Source organism: Papio anubis, chromosome 19 (genome assembly GCF_008728515.1).
Source record: "Papio anubis isolate 15944 chromosome 19, Panubis1.0, whole genome shotgun sequence".
NCBI classification, from domain to species: Eukaryota; Metazoa; Chordata; class Mammalia; order Primates; family Cercopithecidae; genus Papio; species Papio anubis.
This window is the reverse complement of record NC_044994.1, coordinates 45,377,883-45,396,983: the sequence shown is the minus strand read 5'-3', so window position 1 is coordinate 45,396,983 and position 19,101 is coordinate 45,377,883. Positions and strand designations below refer to the sequence as shown.

Below are 19,101 nucleotides of genomic sequence, written 5' to 3'. Positions count from 1 at the left end.
TTGACTTTTGAAAAATCAATTCTAGTAGCTGTGACTTGACTTTTGGTCCTTTTATTACTTGAGAGGTAGAAATTAATCCTTATCACTTGCAGTGTTCTATCTGAATCAAGGAATAATTTCAGTTTTCTTCATATTTGGGAAAAAAGAAAAACTGCAAAATTTAGCTTCCTTTAATTCCTCTACCCCCTCTTTGATGACCATAAAAATTATTTATTTGCCAAGGAAACCTGATGGAAAAGAGTTAACTGATTTACAACAAAGGGTGTCACTGGCCAATCTCCCAACTGCCTGGGATAGTCCTGTCCAATTCAATGATGTGGTGTTAGCCTTTTCCTGGGATACATTAAACCATTGCTTTTTTTTTTTCTCCACTGTAGATGTTAAGAGTAGTAAGTGAGGAAACAAGAAAAGAGGTTGATAAGCCCACCACTCCAATTTTTTCTCAGAAGTCACATTTCATAACTAACTATATTTGTAACTCCACATCTCCCACCGCACGCTGACATTCTGCCTTACTCTCTCCAGAGTGACCTTCAGGTAAAGACAAACCCATCTTGATCCTCGCCAAACACAGTCAGTTACTCTAGCAAAAATCTTTTCTTTAGAAAGATGGTTTTATTTAGATGGAATTCCCATAGAAAGCTATGGAGGGCACTCTGAAAGTCCTTGCAGCAAGTAAGAATGCCTTGGCTGGAACACAGCAGGAATCTACAAATCTTGAAAACTAATTTAAAATCAGTTTTGGACTTCTGGTGACTTAAGTCTCACAGGAAGTTGCCTTCAGAGTAAAATACACTCCTAGTATGCATGAGGCCCTGAGGATTTTCATTAAAGTGTGTCCATCAGTACTTTGAAAGAATTTATTTTCACTGAATCCCTTTTCTGTGCAGTTATGTACATTTCCTCTGACACTACCCTAATTCTGACCTTGATTTGTTTATTACCCAGAATATTGCCATAGCCAACTGCCACCCCAGCCTCTACTATCACACTGCTCACACCCATCTCAGTTACCTTTCTGGTCAGTGTGTGACTCCGAATGAGCAATGCAAGCCTTCAGAGATTGAGTTTTCTCATCAGTAGTATGAGCTAATAGCAGTCCCTGCCTCATAGGATTATGGTACAAATTAAAGGAGACAACGAGAACGTGTGAAAGTTCCATCAGAGTGCTGGCACATAATAATTATGTAGTAAATCGTAACTACTTTAAGGGAAACTGGGAGGAAAAGAGAACTTAAAAAAGAGAGAGTGACAGTGAGGTCCAGAGATCCAGAGATTGAGAGATTGTGAGGGTGGCAGGTAGGAAGAATAAAGAAAAGCAGAAGTGGAAAAGAGCAGGAAGGAAGGAAGCAAGACCACGTACAGTAGCAATGCCCAGAATATGGACCTACATATTTGTGCACTGACCCAACAATTGAACATTTGTTTCTACTGTGAGCTGAAAGGAGCACTGACAGAGATAAATTGTCGAGCAACACCTTTGTAACTTCTATGAATATTTTTGAGCAACTTCCTCTGTGCAGAGTACCACTCACATTTCTTACTGTACCAAATAGAACCTCCAGGCATGAGTAGTGAAGAAACTTTGGGATACAGCAAAATAAGAGATCCCATATATATTTTTGGAGGTAGACTTGACAGGATTTGGTGAATTATTGAATGTCAAATGCAAAGGAGGACAAGTCATCAAGAATGACAGGTTTCTGACACAGGCAACATGGTAGATAATAATGCATTTACATGGATAAGGTTTTCTGAAAAATAATCCACTTTCTAAAAGAGAAAAAAAAAAAAATAAAACACTGGACCCACCTACCAGATATTCAACAAATGGCAACACTCGGAGGATACAGAAACAAAAATTATCCATATGGATTCATACTGTTTAATGTTGGAAAGGGCAGTTTTCAAATGTCATCATTCAGAACAAATGTCAGATTCATAATCTCAAAATTATAAAATAGCAATATTTAATGTTTAACTTACAGTATCTATCTAAATACTTGGTAAATATTTCTATAGATCTTGAAAACATCTAACTGAATTTCAAGCTAGAACATAAATATCTATGAAAATCTCTGTTATGTGTATGTGTAAACAATTTTCATTAACAATTTTGCCTTTTTATAAACTATGTAAACCTATAAACTTATTTTACTAACCCAGCATGGATTTGATAAAATGTCAATAAGGTATAATAAAGGCCTATATTTTTTCCTACTGTTATATGCTATTTTTGTTGATTTGACATATTTTTAAATTTAGCATTATCATTTCTTGTATTAAGGGAAGTTAGAAATTTGGGTAGAATACTAAAATTGGGATCCGTAATTTCATGTAGACAACTGTTAGACGAAATGTTTCAGTATGATACATTTCCAGAGTGAAAACTCTGATATTACTATGCAAAGTTTGAGGTAAATATTTGTGCAATAATAAAGTATGGTTATGTACACATTAATATCTGATTTTAAATAAAATTTTATGAAGATGTCTTAAATTGAAGCAAGAAACGTTGTTTTGTTAAAAAATGAAGGCTAAGCAGTTGTGATTTTACTTAATGGCTTGAAAATGATACAAACATTTCTTCATCAATACATTTATACAGTTGTAAAACAATCTTACCTTTATCTTTGCCCTGGTGGCCTCTGGTTCTCATAAACAGTGCCAGTGGAACTCTTACATAGAGACTAAGCCCTCCTTTACCTACCCTGGGAGAATCCTTTCCCTGGTTATGTGAAAAGCTAAGTCAACCTGGGACAATTTCTCAGATTGTTCAGCTTCAAATCAAATAATCTACTCTGATTTGGGTCCAAGCTCTTGTAATTGGGTTTCTCTGGTGGGGACACTGCCTTGTTTCCAGGTGAATCCCCCTTCATTTTGTTAATCCGCCAGGTCCCTCCAAGACATGCAAGGCTGAGTCCTCCAGCAGTGACTATCCCCTCTGAGAATCTATCAGAGGCTGGCCGACTTCCCTTCCAATATACACCACCCTTTCTGAAGTTAGGCATGTTACCTGCTTTCATGCTCTGAACCAGCAAAACGTACTAGCCTTCTGATTCACAACCAGAAATGTCTCTTCAGTCTTTTTTGACTCCCCTATCAGGCATAACTGCTTTCTACCACTCCATTTCCCTGGATACTGTCTTTTTGAATGATAGCCTTCATCACTTCACTTCTTCTGGTTTAGGGGCATAGCCCTCATGCCACTGGCTCTCAACTCCATGCCTGTTCATCCCAAAGATCTTTTTCAAGTGTATACAATCAACACACTTCAGATTAAAAACAATAATTTAAAATAGTGAGAAATGTTATCTGAATTATGCTCCACTTCTTATATGTTCCATTTTTATATTTTCTAGCCAAACTGAGCTAAATTTAAATTGATTTGGGGAAATTGACATGCCACCACTTTTCTCTGCTCCTTTAATCTAATTCTTGGAACTCAAACTTCACAATTCTAAGGGAAAAAAAGGAGAAACTATTAACTTACCCAACCCACCTCATTGTGGAAGCACAGGGGACTTGAACCAGTAAATTAGGGTCAAATAGGTTTCCAGACCTTCACTGTGAGATCCCCAATCTATGACTCTTCACAGAGACACAGGCAGCCCAGTGGAGACTAATAATTTGACAGTCTGGTAGGCTAGTATTTTGCACACTTTCAAAGTAATATTTAAAAAACTTTTTTTTTTTAGTTATTTAAATATGAAACTCGGAGCTCTATCAAGAGAAAAGTGGACAATAGCTGAGAGTAGCCTGCAGACATCTCTCTAGTGATGAGGTTAATTCAACTGTAGCCCCAAACTTGCATGTCAATTCTAGACCATAAACACTAGGGATCCCTGGACACAAAAAGGGATGCAAAAGACACCGGAGCCTAATTGAAGGTGTAGGGTGCGAGGAGGGAAAAGAACAGAAAAATTAACTATTGAGAACTAGGCTTAATACCTGGGTGACAAAATAATCTATACAACAAGTCCCTATGACAAAAGTTTACCTATATAACAAACCTGTATAGGTACCCCTGAAACTAAACTAACAATTAAAAAAAAAACACTAGTAATATATTTAAAAATTTAACTCCAAATGTTAAATAAATCTCAGATCCTAGGCACAGATGCACAGAAATATATTTGAGGTCTTCTTAATTTTTATACCTGGTGCGGTACTTAGAAAATCTTATAAGATGTTCTATCTAGATGCATTCCTATTGCTTCTTGGCCTTTTGGCTAAGACCAAGTGTAGTGTGCATTTCTGAATCATTTAGAGAAAGGCAGAAGAGTGTTCTGCACATAAAAGATATTCAAGGAGTATATGAAGATGGATGCATACTGTTCTACTCTCAGCTTTTCATTAATTTGCTAAGTGACAGTAGAAATTATTTACTTAGCTGCATTAATTGTATATATTACAAGATTATACCTATCTCTCCCTAGTTATTGAGAGGTGTTCAATGAGAAAGGGCTTAGAAAATTGAAAACACTACAAAATACAAAGTTTTGCTCTTATTTTAGTTTTCCCATGTCATAATTGTCATGATTAGCAGTAGGAGTAGTATGGATAACTGTTTTGAACACAAAATGACATTAAAAACTGAAGCAAGTTTTCAAAGAATTGAGTGATCAAGTCACTTTTGCCTCACATGATTGGGTTTTGCAGACATACAAATAAATAAATGAAGGAGTGATTCTCATTGTGGCTGAATCATCTTCATAAATACTTAATCTGATTGCAACAACTAGATTACAAATCTTGAGAAATGTTCTTTTGCTTCTCAAAGACCATTCAGCATTGTGTAAAGATGTGTTTTTTTTGTGTGTGTTTGTTTATTTATTTATGTATTTATTTTGAGGCGGAGTTTCGCTCTTGTCACTCAGGCTGGAGTACACCGGCAAGATCTCGGCTCACTGCAAGCTCCACCTCCCGGGTTCAAGCAGTTCTCCTGCCTTATCCTCTCCAGTAGCTGAGATTACAGACGCCCACCACCATGCCTGGATAATTTTTTGTATGTTTAGTAGAGATGAGGTTTTGCCATTTTGGGCAGTCTGGTCTTGAACTCCTGACCTGAGGTGATCTGCCCACCTTGGCCTCCCAAAGTGGAATTACAGGCATAAGCCACCGTGCCTTGCTGAGATGGTTTTTCTTCAATAGTAAATTTTGCCATATTCAGATGAAGGGCCCATAGAAACATTACTTTTTCCACTGATTATCACAGCCCTCTTTGAGTTGGTTCTTAGATATGTAACCATGTATGGTTTCTATTATGGGAAGAAAAATCAATTAATCCTTCCTGCCAGCTGTGCTTTCTTGGCTAACTAAGCAAAACCAACCCAATATTCCTAAACTGACTAAGAAAATGGCCCCCAAATGTCAGAGTATAGCCCAGCTTACAAGAAAAAAAGAAGGGGGGCTCAAAGATAAAAAGAACAGACATGAAAAGAAAGCAGTGACGTTGGTGTATACCTAGCATCTTCTTTTTTCAAGCTCCTGGATTTAAAATAGCATTTTTTTTTTTTTTTTTTTTTTTTACATCTGATAATTTTCTATGCATAGCCTAGTAGCCAGACTTGTTTCTGCTAGGTCCTAGAAACTGGAAATGTAATTTCTAGGAGGTATTCACGTTTTGACAAAATTCCATTACAATAAAGCAATTTGGTTGTTCCCTAGAGTTCATGATAAAATGATTTTATGAGTAATACATTTTGGAATTTGTCAGTATCAATAGAGTTAATTCTCCAGCGCCTAAATCATTCCTTGGAAGTAAGCTGGATGTTTAGAAGGGCTTATTAACTCTTTCAGATCACTAGGTCCTTTCTCAGACTATTCATTTCTACTAAATAAAACCACTAAAAGCAATATAATATTTTTGATGTAGGAACTAGAGCTAAGAAAGCTGGAGTAGAAATAGATCAGGGGAGTTATATGTAAAATTACACCCTAGAAAGAGACAAGAAAATAGGCCAATATATAATTTAAGGCAGAAAATACAGTGTTCACTTATTTCTTATTTCCTTCATGTTTTGGAACATGGAAACTAAGAGAGCATTTAAGCAGTAAGGTGGGTAGTACGACTTGAGAAAAGTTTATTTCACCAGGTATTTAAGCATCCTGAGTCAAAGAGAAAGATGGTTTAAATACTGATTCATGCCATATAAAAATGGCAACTACGGAATAAGATGCATTTATCAAGAATAACCACTGAGATCTCAGGGTATTATAATAATGCAATCATTATAAAATAATTGTGACATGCAAACTTGGGCTCTTGCAAAATGAAACATTAGTTTTAGGCTGTATAATGCTTAATCAGAAAAAAAAGACATAATTTTTACAATATTTTATACTCCAATATCTTTTTTCTTTTTTTTTTTTTTTTTTTTTTTTTTTGAGATGTAGTCTTGCTCTGTCACCCAGCCTGGAGTACAGTTGCACCATCTGGGCTCTCCGCAACCTCCGCCTCCTGGGTTCAAGCAATTCTCCTGCCTCGACCTTCCGAGTAGCTGGAATTACAGGAGCCCGCCACTACACCTGGCTAATTTTTGTATTTTTAGTAGAGACGGGGGTTTCACCATGTTGGCCAGGCTATTCTTGAACTCCTGACCTTGTCATCCGTTAGCCTCGGCCTCCCAAAGTGCTGGGATTACAGGTGTGAGGCATTGTGTCTGGCCCCAACATCTTTTTAAACTAATAAACCAGAACTTTTAAAATTATTGTCATAAAATGATCCTAGTGTTTGATGGGAGAAATATAATTGCAAATCAACTTCTTCCTGTACAGAACCATGCCTTTTTTACTTTTTTGCTTTTGTATAGAGTGAAATTTAGGCATGGCCAATATGTACAGTTGGGTCTGTAGTAAATAAGGAAATAAGATCTTGTGAAGAAACAGTTTTCTTTATGAAACCACAGAAGTGGCTATTAACAGAGGCATATCTTCAAGCAAACTGTCAAATTAGGCCCTAAGTAATTAATCTCTGAAACCAGCAGGCTTTCAATCTCAGAGCAGTCATCTCAAAGGCACTATTTACCGTGTAATTACATGGGACATTACAATGTATTTATGAGGTCATTTGTTACAATGTACAGTAATTACAGAGTATTTACATAGCTATTTATGTCTCATAAAATGAAGTGAGACTAAATACTTTAATTGTTTTGGATAAATAAGGAAAATATTTGAGTTCCAAATGTCAGGTAAGATTACAGGTCAAATTCACATAACTCATGTTAACAGCAGGCTGCTTTCAGAACCGTGAGTATTTTGTGGCTTCCTCCTGTTGGAAGTGAAGATTTCAGGCCTTCTGAGAAATTTTCCTACCAAGGATGAGGTAAATGGAATTGTTCTTTCTCTTCGATCTTCAGGTACTGCCAGATGATAGACCAATAGTATGATTTACTATTTACACTTTACATCCAAACCATAAATGTTCAGGTGACAATAGAATTGCTGGATTAAAAATAGTGTTATATACAATGCTTTCACGAATAGCATACCATGCAACCAAACAGAATGATAAAACCCCTGTCCTCGTGTTTTTCATTTCTGTTACTTCGAAGCAAAATGGTATTTGCTCAGATTTTCAGTCCCTCTCCTCAAGCAAACAAATCTAAATCCATTCTCATTTTCTGAAAAGAGAACATTTTCAGGGAAATTTTTGAAGCAATTTTCTCCTAAATTTCTTTCCTTTATCCCAGTCTCTACTTGGAAATTTTCAGTTAGCTTAATAGGTGACTTTTGGCAGCTGACAAAGAGATGTCACATCTGAAGCATCACGTCAGATGTACAATCAGGAGATCTCAGTAGTCTCAAAATTACATGGCTAGCTTTAAAAAAATAAAAATTAAAACACTCTTTTTGGATTGTTAATTTTTTTAAATTAATCTCTGCAGAAAATCTCACTATAATTTACATTAGTCATTTTATTAATGTATTCAATAAACATCCCAAATGCTTGCTATGCTCCTGGCATGGTATTGAAACAGGCATATTCAATGTAAACTCTTTCCTTGAAGAACATGATTTATTCTTTCCAGTGAAAGATTCTATAATGTTCTTGGTAAATCAGGTTTACTTAAATCTATTAAGATAAATAGACACACCATACTATAGTACCCTTTTGAGAAAATAAATTCGGCTTCATACAGAATTTATGCCTCTAAATTAGAGTAATTACGATTTGATCAATCACGAAACACAAATAATATTACCCAGTCTTTGCTTACTATTGCTAAGCTGTCTCCAATTCATGTGATTCAATGATTAGAAACTGCAAAATAGTTTTCAGTTACGATGTTATAGGTGAAATGTCCCTTTCTAAACTTGAGCCTATATTGCAAATTTCAACAATTATTTTTCAAAAGGAACAAATATCAAACCTTTGTTTGTCATGCAATTTGGTAAACCAAATTGTTATAAATATGTGAACTAATAAATGTCTGTAAAGGCTGATCAGCAGTTGGACAGTGATACGCACTGCAGCCTCCTGGCAAATCAAGGATTCTGTCAGTATTTAATGACTGTTACATTCCTATATAATGCTCCTAGTATTTGCCAAATCCAGATACTCAGAACCCACACAACCATCTGCAGAATGTGGCCTGTTAATATGCAAATATACCAATTAAAATTCACAGACTCATTCAACAGCCAGTCAAGTCAATTCTGATCTACTGTACCAATTTTATTTATACATGCAGAAAGAGCAAGTCTATTCTCCACTAAATTTCAGATAAGTTAATGAGTGAGGGAGTAGTTGAGAAAATATTCTCAACAACTTATTCCAATTTAAGAACTGTTAGAGGTAGTTTATTTTTGAAAAAAGTATAGGTAACTACCAATACTTCAATCAGTATTTCAATGAGATATGCAATCGTTCTATATCTAATTGACTAACAATTAGCAGCACCTGTAGTTGGCTATAATTTTAATTACTGATTACATTAGAGCTGATTACTTAAAATTATATCTGCACGATGCCATTAGACTATAAAGAAAAGAATAAAACTATTCCGAAATAATTACTCTATTAAAATTGAGATCAAAGCCAATTAATAAAATATTTTAGATGATTTTTATTCCAAGCAATGTTAATAGATTTTCCTTAAATTATGCAACATGGAAAGAAACCACCCAATGATCATTCTAATGTAACTAACTTGCCATTTTCCTGGGAGACGAGGAAGTAATTCAGAATATGCCATTGTACATCAGAACAATAGGTGTTAGGAGTAACAATAGATAAAATTTCTAATCTGCTTTAATAAATATTCATGTTCTAGAAATGAAAAGGTTTGTTGATCCTTTAATCAAGAATACGTCAGACTAGTCAATAGTCATTGTCAAAAAGAGACCTTGAATAACTTTTTATGCACAATAAGAATCTAAATAATTGCTCCAAACACAGTTTTTCTAAAAGAGAAAGTCAATTTTTAACTAATATACCTTAAAATTAGGCAATAGTGACAAAACATCCTGTATGCAGATGATGCGTGTTTTCATGATGGTATTGCAAGAGAAGGCTTGTAGTATATTAGGATTGTGTATATGCTCAAAGAAACAATAACTCTTCTAAACTTAAAAAAAAATCCTATCCAGTTCTATACTATACCAATATAATTTTTTAGCAATCAAGAACCTCAAAATATGGATTGAGGCAGTGGCTACTTTTTTATAGTCTCTTTTGTTATCAATAAAATGTTTCTGCAAATGACTGTTTTAAACAAACTCAGAGAATTAAATGTTTATAAGTTTTAAAAATTCTTTGTTATACAAGTTTTAAACAGATACAAAATTAGGATAGTAAGAAATATCACTGGCTGGGTGCAGTGGCTCACGTCTGTAATCCCAGCACTTTGGGAAGCCGAGTCAGGCGGATCAGGAAGTCAGGAGATTGAGATCATCCTGGTTAACACAGTGAAACACCGTCTCTACTAAAAATACAAAAAAAAAAAAAAAAAGTTAGCTGGGTGTGGTGGTGGGAGCCTGTAGTCCCAGCTACTCGGAAGGCTGAGGCAGGAGAATGGCATGAACCCAGGAGGCGGAGCTTGCAGTGAGCCAAGATCGCACCACTGCACTCCAGCCTGGGCAACAGAGCGACACTCCGTCTCAAGGAAAAAAAAAAAAAAAAAAAGCCACTGTAGAACCACTATGATGATTGTGATTAAAAACACATAATAATATTGGCAAAGATGTGAACCAAATGGAATCTTCAAACAACTGGCTGGTGGGAATGTAAAAGTGGCTTGTGGGAATGTAAATCGATGTTGCCTCTTTGAAAAATAGTTTAGCAGTTCCTCAATAGCTTAAAAATAGAATTAAGTATGACCCAGCAGTTCCTTCCCAAAGTATGTACCCAAGATAATTGAAAACATGTATCTACGTAAAAACTTATTTACAAATGTTCATAGCAGCATTATTCACACAATAGCCAGAAAAAGTGAAAACAATACAAATGCCCACTATCTGATGAATGGGTAAACAAAATGTATATCCATACAATGGAATATTAATTTAGCCATCAAAAGGAATAAAGTTCCTTTTGATACTACAGTATGGATGAACCTTGAAAAATTATCTCAACTGAAAGAAACCACTCATGAAAGACCACATAGGGTAAAATTCCATTTATATAAAATGCACATAATAGGCAAATATACAAAGACAGAAAGTAGATGAGAGATTGCCTCTGATGGGTTGGAGGAGGGATTGGAAGATGAGAGGTGAATGCTAAAGTATACAGAATTTCTTTTAGGGGTGACAAAATGTTAGAAAATTAATGTGGTGATGGTTGTATAACTTTAAACGGGTAAATGATATGGCGTGTAAATTATTAAATACCATACATGAAGATGTTACAACTGGAAAATTTCACCACCAAAAAAAACCCCGAATACTATAATGAGCCCCAATATGCCTATCACTTAACTTCAAATTCTCAATACATTGCCAGTCTTGTTATATATATGCCAAAGACTCCAGATAGACACTTTATTTGAGCAAATCTTAAGTATTTTTGTAGAGTTGGAAACACACCTACATTTGTGAGTCTTGCCATAAATGGGAGGTACTTTCCAGAGGGAACCTAAATCCAGTCTATTGTTTTCATTCATCATGGATATGATGCCCTATACACGTGGTACTCACAAATATTTGAAGATAGCAATGGTGACGCACTGGGCTAAATAGGGTTTCCAGAAGAAGGTAGTATATACAGAGCAATGAGTCCCACTCCATTGCATCAAGTGCTGCCTCTGAGGATGTGTAGAAAGCCACGAACAATTAGGGGCTAATGCAATTGTGTATTAGTCTGTTTTCATGCTGCTGGTAAAGATATACTTGAGACTGGGCAATTTACAAAAGAAAGAGGTTTATTGGACTTACAGTTCCAAGTCACTGGGAGGACTCACAATCATGGGAGAAGGTGAAAGGCACATCTCTTATGATGGTCAACAAGTGAAGAGAGCTTGTGCAGGGAAACTCCCATTTTTAAAACCATCAGATCACATGAGACCCACTCACTGTCACGAGTACAGCACCGGAAAGAACTGACACCATGATTCAATCACCTCCCACCAGGTTCCTCCCACAACATGTGGGAATTGTGGGAGTTGCAATTCAAGATGAGATTTGGGTGGCAACACAGCCAAACCACATCATTTCACCCCTGGCCCCTCTGAAATCTCAGGTTTTCACATTTCAAAACCAATTATGCCTTCCCAACAGTCCTGCAAAGTCTTAACTCATTTCGGCATTAACTCAAAAAGTCCACAGGACAAAGTCTCATCTGAGACAAGGCAAGTCTCTTCCACCAATAAGCCTGTAAAATCAGAAGCAAGTTACTTCCTTCCTAGATACAAGGGGTATATAGACATTAGATAAATGCAGCCATTCCAAATGGGAACAATTGGCCAAAACAAAGGGGCTACAGGCCCCATGCAAGTTCGAAATCCAGAGGTGCAGTCAAATCTTAAAGTTCCAAAATGATTACCTTTGACTCCATGTCTCACATCCAGGTCATGCTGATGCAAGAGGTGGGCTCCCATGGTATTGGGTAGCTCCACCCCTGTGGCTTTGAAGGGTACAGTCTCCTTCCTGGCTGCTTTCACTGGCTGGTATTGAGTGTGGCTTCTCCAGGTGCATGGTGCAAGCTCTAAGTGGATATACCATTCTGGGGTCTGGAGGATGATGGCACTCTTCTCATAGCTCCACTAGGCAGTGTCCCAGCAGGGACTCTGTGTGGAGACTCAGACCCCACATTTCCCTTCTGCATTGCCCTAGCAGAGGTTCTCCATGAGGGTCCTGCCTCTGCAGCAAACTTCTGCCAGGGCATCCAGGCATTTCCATACATTTTCTGAAATCTAGGTAAAGGTTCCCAAACCTTAATTCTTGACTTCTGTGTACCTGCAGGCTTAAAAATGTAGAAGCTGCCAAGATTGGGGTTTCCACCCTCTGAAGCAACAGCTTGAGCTGTACCTTGGCCTCTTTCAGTCACAATGGAAGTGGCTGGGATGCAGGGCACCAAGTCCCTAGACTGCACACAGCAGAGGGACCCTGGGCCCAGCCCACAAAACCATTTTTTCCTCCTAAACTCCTGGGCCTATAGTGGGAGGGGCTGCCAGAAAGGTATCTGGCATGCCCTGGAGACATTTTCCCAATTGCTTTGGTGATTAACATTAGGCTCCTTGTTACTTATGCAAATTTCTGCAGCTGGCTTGAATTTCTCCTCAGAAAATCAGATTTTTTTTTCTATGAAATTGTCAGGCTGTAAATTTTCCAGACTTTCATGCTCTGTTTCCCTTGTAAAACTGAATGCTTTTAAGAGCACCCAAGTCACTTCTTGAATGTTTTGCTGCTTAGAAATTTCTTCCACCAGACACCCTAAATCATCTCTCTTAAGTTCAAAGTTCTACAAATCTCTAGGGAAGAGGCAAAATGCTGCCTGTCTCTTTACTAAAACATAACAAGAGTCATCTTTGATCCAATTCCCAACAAGTTCCTAATCTCCATCTGAGACCACCTCAGCCTGATTTCATTGTCCATGTCATTATCGGCATTTTGGTCGAAGCCACTCAACAAGTCTCTAGGGAGTTCCAAACTTTCCCACATTTTCCTGTTTTCTTCTGAGCTTTCCAAACTGTTCCAACCTCTGCCTGTTACCCAGTTCCAAAGTTGCTTCTACATTTTTGGGTATCTTTTCATCAGTGCCCTACTCCTGCTACCAATTTACTGTATTAGTCCATTTTCACACTGCTGATAAAGACATACTTGAGACTGGGCAATTTACAAAAGAAAGAGGTTTACTGGACTTACAGTTTCATGTGACTGGGAGGTCTCACAGTCATGGCAGAAGGTAAAAGGCACGTCTCACATGGTGACAGACAAGAGAAGAGAACTTGTGCAGGGAAACCCCCATTTTTAAAACCATCAGATCTCATGAGACCACTCACTATCACAAAAACAGCACAGGAAAGACCCACCTCCATGATTCATTCACCTCCCACCAGGTTCCTCCCACAACATGTGGGATTGAGGGAGTTACAATTCAAGGTGAGATTTCGGTGGGGACACAGCCAAGCCATATCTATCTTCAAGTTGTTTAAAAGAACAAATCCATGGGGAAATTCCTGGAGGCTGCAATCTCAATCCTTTTAGTGATTCTTACATAACAGAACTATAGGGCAAAACATGGGTCTAGCCTATACAGGGTATTCTTTCGGAGGGTTGAGGAGATGCACGTAGGGGTTAGTAAAATGTCACATACAAATGAATGGTTAATCTTAGCATAAAGTTTATGAAAGGTCTTGGGAAAATAATAATTTATATGCTTATTTATTTGCTCAAGCACAAGAAAATAAAATGAGAATATACAGAATGTATTCATAGCCTATGTATTTTTCATCATAGTGCTTATCACAGTTCAAAGTTTCCATTGATCTGTTTGTTTTTTAGCTCCCTAGAACTTACACTCATGAACTTTGCTGCTGTCTCTTATGAGGCAAGGTAAGTCTATAATTAGAATTGACAAAGTCAACAAGTTCATGAAAAAATTTAAGTAAATGACAAACAAGTGATAATCATGACACATGTTCTTTGTTTTTAGAAAGTTGCAGATTTGAAATATATACATGTTCTTACATTCATTGATTATATACAATTGTAATCCTGACCTATGTTTTAATTTTTCTTTTTATAGAACTGTAGAAGTTAGACAGACCTGGATACCTTTGTTGTGTTCTAAAGAAAGTCTTGGTGAGCAATGGAATAATAACAAGATAAAGGCTATTTTTTGAGATTCTACTGTAAGTTTTTATCTCTATGTATTATCTATTATCTTTGGTCTCCATATTACATTGAAATATTATAAAAACACATTTAAAATAATATAGATAAATCAGTAAACATGTCCTTCCTATATTAATGTTATAATTAAAGACTCTGAGCCTGAAAATTATAAGAAAGAGAGAGAGAGAGAGAAATAATGGGAGGAAGAAAAAATGAAGAAAATTAGTCCTTCTTTCTTTCCTCGAATAGAACAGAATACACTTGTTTATAGCCAAACAGAAGGCAACCTCTGTCTTGACTATCCTATTTTATCGTGTTAAAGACAACCTACAGGTAAACATTTTTATTCTAAAATTCAGGGTTTACCTTATTCATCAATTATGGCTGAATGCTATTATTTTTGCTTTAAGCTTTATGATACATAAGAAATATTGAAATGCTTGAACAAAAATATTTTCTCACTCCTGAGTTGCCCACAGGTTACTTGTAAAATCATTTACTTTGTAATAATTAGGTCAGTGCTGACTTACTGTTTCCTTCTTTTATGTATCCTTTTATTCTTTTACTCATTATTGAGTTATATAAAGACTATGTGATATAGTTAGTCAGTGAATATTCCTGGGAAAAGCAAATGACCAAAATTCACCAGAGAACATTCTACACACGTTAATTTTCGTTTTTTTTTTTTTTGGATTAATGACTAGGGCCATTTAGTTCGGGCCTTTACATTTTGTACCCAATAGCATTTGTTTAATTAGAAGTGTTTTTCACTGCCTGCACATACTCAATAACATGAGACTGAGTACTGTCATCTATCTTATAACTTAGAGATAAAAACAGATTCCTTATTTTAGCTTTGTTATTCTCCACTTCAAAAAGCATGAATATTTTTAAAAATTGTCCTTAAAAGTGAGAGATAATAGGAAAGGTATGGAGAGATATTAACCTGCAGAAATGACTAAATCCTAATGTGCTATGCTCCTATAATGCTTCAGTATAATAAACTCCAGATATTAAATATTTTCTTTTTTTTTTTTTCTTTCTCTTCTTTTAATACTCCTCTGCCAAGCTCCAATATTGGGTAATGTCATCTTTATTCTTGCAGCTTAATAAAAATACAGGGAGTGAGGAGGCATACAAATTCCATTTTCTTACAATAGTTACTTTGCAAATGAGGACATGAAGGCAATGTTGCGATCATTTCTTTGGGTATGAATTATACAAACCATTAATTTTCTAAATCTTGACTTCAGAAACTCTCCAAGAAGCCTTCTTGCCACTTCTGTATGAGTTAGCTAATCTTGAGTAAGGAAGATGTTATGAGATAAAAAAGGAGATGACACTCAAAATCATTGGCCCTACTTATCAGATGCTCTTCCCTGGAAAACAGTGTGGTAGAGGCAGGACAGTCTTGCAGTCAGCATGACCTGTGTTTAAATCCCAAACCAGCTATTTACTAACCACGGGACACACCTGTGCTTTTAGCCTTGCTTTTAAAGTGGGAATAAAAAATAAAGAAAGCAAAAACAACGTAAGAAAAATTTATCAGCAAATAATAACCTCACAGGATCTTCATGTGAATTACATATATTTATCAATGTGAAGTATGTTGTAGGTAGTGAAAAAAAACCCATTTCTTTCTCTCTGGGAAGTTGTAAGTATTCCTGAAAAGGCTATAAGGAGAAATTGAACTTACTATCTAAACTACAAGTATTTGTCTTAGTTTTGAAGTTATTTTTCTTAAGCCACAGTTCTCCAAGATCTCTCACTTTATCCTACCCTAATGTAGCTGTGTAGAAGATTTTAGAATTATGTCTTTGTGTAATAATCAGATGTATATCTTTCTGATAATTCTACTGCAACTGCCAGCCTGGTGAATTCTGGTGGTACTAGCAAAGTGCCTCTCAGGAAAAAAGAAAAAAAAAAATTCCCCTGTAAATAGCATCTGCCACTTTCTGTGGGGTAAATACTTCCACCATGGCCAATTGCAAGTTAACAACAGTTTAGCAACTGCCTTGCAAAATTCCTGCATATTTAACAATGGGCTCATAGGAACCAGTCCCAGTCAGCTCCAGCACTTATCAAAAAGGAATATGAAGTCAGTTTGCTAGCAAAAGGACACAAGTCCAGAAGTGAGAATGGGACAGGTTTAGATTGAACAGGACCTAAAAATTGACTGCAAGGTCCTTGGGGACAAGGCCTATGTCTGATTCAGCATTTTTATGTTCTGTAGTTCTCAGCAAAAGAAATATTTATGGTTGAAAGACTAAATTCTTCTGTAGTTCTCAGCAAAAGAAATATTTATGGATGAAAGACTAAAACTCAGTCATATCATATATTTTGTGTGTGTGTGTTGACCTTTTATACTCTGAATTTCTATTAATCAGAAAAGAGTTACATGACATATCAAATTTAGTTAGAGAGAAACCGTTGGATACCTTAAGCCTAGCTCTAGTTTATTGGTACTTGCAAAATCATTTGGATCATGAAAATATATTTAAAAAATGGAAAGTTGATGGCAAATAATACTGTTTTGTAGCTATATTTAATACTCACATATATTATTTGCAATTACACAGTAATGCTCACATACTACATTGTGCTGTAAACACTTAAAAAAACAGATCTTTTATTAAATCACAATTTCAAGATTCTGAGCATCTTCCAAAATAACCCCTACTTATTCCAAAATAATTCATAATATTTTGCTGGTATCTCAGCCTTTTCTGAGAAATTATTCATAGAGAAGACTGTACACTGCTACTTTTTCTCTATATAAATACATATCAATATTTGACCTGAAATTACGAGATAGTTAACCTCTTAGGTTAGATCATATGAAATGGCCAATAATCAACTTTTTTACCTACAAAAATGGTAATTTCATATAGTACAGTCTACTAGAATGTTTTTTATTCCTCATCTAGTCCAACTTTTTCAGGTTTTAAGTGAGGAAACAGAAGCTTCAAGGATATTTTAGATATTTTAGCTAGGATATTTTAGGAAATTTTAATAATGGTTACATTCAGAGTCAAAATTATCAGGTTGCTCCATTTTCCAGGATGTTCATTAATAGTGATTTTGAGAAAGAGAAAAAAATACTTCATACCAGAGAAAAACTATCACAGAGAAAGCTTCTGTGCTGGAAGCTTGGCAATAGTATGAATAAAATGGGGTGGCTCATAGGAAAAAAGAAAACACCCAGTAACTCCAGAGGGTGCTCCTTCATCCTACCCAAAAAACTTCTCAAAGAAATTTAAATCAGGTAGATGACCAAAATTTTGAGATTAGGAACAAGATTGGAGATTAAAATGTGGAATAACTATTTTCATTAACTTCATGATATTTTGATTTTTCAATATATTGTTCCAAAAAAAACAAACATCAATGATAAAACATACAAATGTCTCTGAAATGTAAGCAGAAATGAGACTAGGTTACTCTGAAATAAATCTCCAATACAGGGAAAGAAAACAATACTGAATCTAAACATCAATAGAAAATAAAAATAACAGTTTGGATACAACTAGATTGTATTACTTGTGCTAGACCCAGTGCTTTTTATCTATTCATTTAACAAGCACAGGCAGTATCATGAAAAAACTAGCCCATAGGCTTCAACAGTAGCCTAGGATTAAAAAAAAAAAAAAAAAACACTTTTGTTTTAGGTTCATAGATACATTTGTAGTTTTGTTATATAGGTAAATCTTGTGTCATAGGGGTTTGGTATACAGATTATTTTGTCACCCAGGTAATAAGTATAGTGCTCAATGGTAGTTTTTTTTGTTTTTGTTTTTTTATCTCCCCCCTCCCACCTTCCACCCTTAAGTAGACCCAGTGTCTGTTGTTCCAGTCTTTGTGTCCATGTGCACTCAATGTTTACCTCTCACCTTTCTAAGTGAAGACATATAGTATTTGGTTTTCTGTCCCTGCATTTGTTCACTTAGGATTTTGGCTTCCAGCTCCATCCATGTTGCTGCCAAGAATATGATCTCATTCTTTTTTATGATTGTGCAGTATGCCATGGTGTATATGTATCACGTTTTCTTTTTCTAGTTTACCATTGATGGGTATTTAGCCTAGGTTTAAGTCACAGTTTTAACACTTAACAGTTGTCACTTCTTTGGTGCATGCCATTTACCTCTGTTCCTCACCTTCTCTTGTCACACAATGGGAGTAAGGACACCAACTTTATTGTGTTGTGAGGATCAAATGAGACAATGGATGTAAAGCATTTATGCTTGCCTGGCATATGATCAACCCTGTTTCAAATGCTTTCAGGGCTAAATACTGAGTCAAAAATTGAATTCTCAACTGAAAGAAATTAAAATGAATTGTTTTAAGGAAAAATTATCTAGTCACATCAATAGGCTTTCCTTTTTAAAAAATCCAGAAGGACTTTTGAAAATTAACATCAGGAAAGGAGAGGGAGCAGAGGGAAAAGAGGACCTACAAGAAGAGATCCTGTTTTACCTCTACCTCATTAATGCAGAGACAACATTAATCCTGTGTCAACTAATTATAACAGATCCCTTCGTAATAATTCCTGATATTGCATACAATAGATATAGAAGGTATGATAGGCTTAATTCACATTTCCCACATCTAAGAACCATATACAAAAACCTTGCTGTGTCAATGTTACTCTACAAAGTGAACATATTTTTCCAATCTGAAAGAAAGTCTTTCTTTCCATATAAAGGAAAATTCTAGTCTTTTCTGGAAAATGAGAACAGCATATGTTTCCACATTCTAGGCTCATATAATCCCCAATATGTGAATGAAAACACCATGAGGTTAATTATTCAGATGTTTTAA

The 19,101-nt window shown here is 35.9% G+C and overlaps 1 protein-coding gene and 1 pseudogene across 5 annotated transcripts in view; one reads left to right on the top strand and one right to left on the bottom strand.

Moving 5' to 3' along the window:
• Positions 1-19,101, bottom strand: part of DCC (DCC netrin 1 receptor) — a 1,226,567-nt gene that overhangs the window by 253,273 nt on the left and 954,193 nt on the right. The window lies entirely within an intron of this gene.
• Positions 4,213-4,387, top strand: LOC116271563 (annotated as a pseudogene).